We start from the raw sequence: 1,996 nt of genomic DNA, 5'->3' as shown, positions 1-1,996 counted from the left end.
CATCGACTGTATTAAATTTTAGTCATGTTGAGACATGTTGATCCCCTTCGTGGAACTATGACGTCATGGCTACCTGTCATGGCGGTCTAGCAACGTGTCCCCTAACAATGCTCCCCCCCTCCTTATTGTCTGGCGACCTCTACTGAGGCGGCATCCTTTGGGCGCACAAATGCGGGGATAGCTACTAATGTTAAATACAATATGATCTTACAACCTCATTTCATACTTTTAGTAATCAGTATTGTTAGTTAGCTTTAAAACAGAAAGTTGTTGTTTCTTACAAAGTGATTTTTACCATCAGATTTTAAATCGTTAATACTAAATATTGTTAGTTAGAATTTAGCACAAAAATTTGATGTATGATCTTTATTACTACATTTTACATCGTTCATAGTAACTTTCGTTAACTACGAATTTAGCAGATGTTATATACAGTGTGATTTTTACAGCAAAAATAGCAAAAGGTTCAACTATCTCAGTTTTCTGGATTATAAACCATTATAACTTGTAAAGCTGGAGGTATTAAAATACCACTTTAAACTTTATTCTTAAAGGTAAGGCTCTATCAAAGCCACTCTGCTTAAGTGCAGCATATTAAATATATTTCTATACATATCTTACCGAGGAAGCTAATAACAACTTGAATGTGCTCATATCTTTTTGTTCATCTAGTATGAGATATTTTGTTCAGTAGAAGTTTAAGGTGGTGTATACTGATTTGATGAAGTAACAAGCTTTTCCCAGTTGTCGAATTACTTGAAGACTTTTCGAGTAACTAATTTGGATCTTCATTAGCATTTGATGAATATCTAAACTAGAAGCTGGAAAAATCGACTCCAAAGTACTATAGATATAAAGCTACTGCCATAGAAAGGCTTAGCTGTCAGACTCAATTTTTGGGTCTTTCAATAGAACGTCAGATTTGCGGTCTTTATATAACAAGTATATTAGAAGAACATTAATTAACTTATGTCTCGGATAACTTTATTAGAATGACGAAAGAGTACTCTACGTAGAGGTGTTGAAACAAAAACTATTTAATGCAGGTTTAGAAATTGTCAAGACTTTTTCTGAAAACAGCAGAATGACAAATAGTTTGGATGGGACAATGGAGTCTAAAATGACAATACACTTAAAACAGTAAGAAATTCCTATAATCGTGACACACAAGAACTTTACCATATAAACGACTTTTGTTTTGATTATAGTACTACTTTATCGTTTGACTTAATTAAAGTTATATAATTCATGACATTCTTTAGTTAAACAAAACAATTATTTTTACGCATAAGATAGATCAGTGAAAATATAAAGATATTTAATTTTCACTTCTTTGAAGTACGTTATCGGTAAAAAGTTTAAGTACAATAAGTTATAAACATTATTAACATGTATCTTGAAATTATTTGTTTGTTGTTTAAGACTCATAAAATAGGTAAATTAATATGTAGAATTATAAATGGACTTTAATGGACGTTAAAATACTTTTATTGCGAGCTTTTCGCCCTCTTATTGGAACCTTCATCGACAACACATGCCTTATGAAGGCTCCGGTAAGAGAGCCGAAAGCTCGCAATAAAAGTATTTTAACATAGAAAAACGTCTGTCAATAATTCTACATATTATTTGTTTTTTATTGTTGATTGAATCTCAATAGCATGTTTATAATTCAAACTTAAAATGAACACATCTAGTTTGTATCTATTATTAATCGAAAACTATATCACTCCACGTGATTGCACATAATAAATATCGCAAATACATTTCTGTATAATATTTCATCCTTCAGAAATTCATGATACATATTTAGTTTATCTTTAAAACATGTATAATTAGATCAGTTAATATTTTAATACGTTAATATTGGTATTTTGTATTTATTGCAAAGCTACTAAGGCTATATACCGCCGTTTCTAATTTTGAACTAATGACCAGAAGTAAGACAACCAGTCGGCATGGGAGGAAGAGGTTTGAATAGAACCTGACCCCCCATAGT

General features: G+C 31.2%; 1 long non-coding RNA gene across 1 annotated transcript in view; it reads left to right on the top strand.

Moving 5' to 3' along the window:
• Positions 1-1,383, top strand: part of LOC111086350 — a 3,088-nt gene extending 1,705 nt beyond the window's left edge. The window contains exons 2-3 of the long non-coding RNA XR_002611080.1: positions 1,053-1,057; positions 1,373-1,383. This is a non-coding gene — a long non-coding RNA (uncharacterized LOC111086350). The remainder of the gene's footprint in view (positions 1-1,052; positions 1,058-1,372) is intronic.
• The last annotated feature ends 613 nt before the right edge of the window (positions 1,384-1,996 follow it).

This window comes from Limulus polyphemus, unplaced genomic scaffold, assembly GCF_000517525.1.
Source record: "Limulus polyphemus unplaced genomic scaffold, Limulus_polyphemus-2.1.2 Scaffold1029, whole genome shotgun sequence".
NCBI lineage: Eukaryota > Metazoa > Arthropoda > Merostomata > Xiphosura > Limulidae > Limulus > Limulus polyphemus.
Note: the sequence above shows the minus strand (reverse complement) of the source record. Positions and strands in the feature narration are given on the sequence as shown.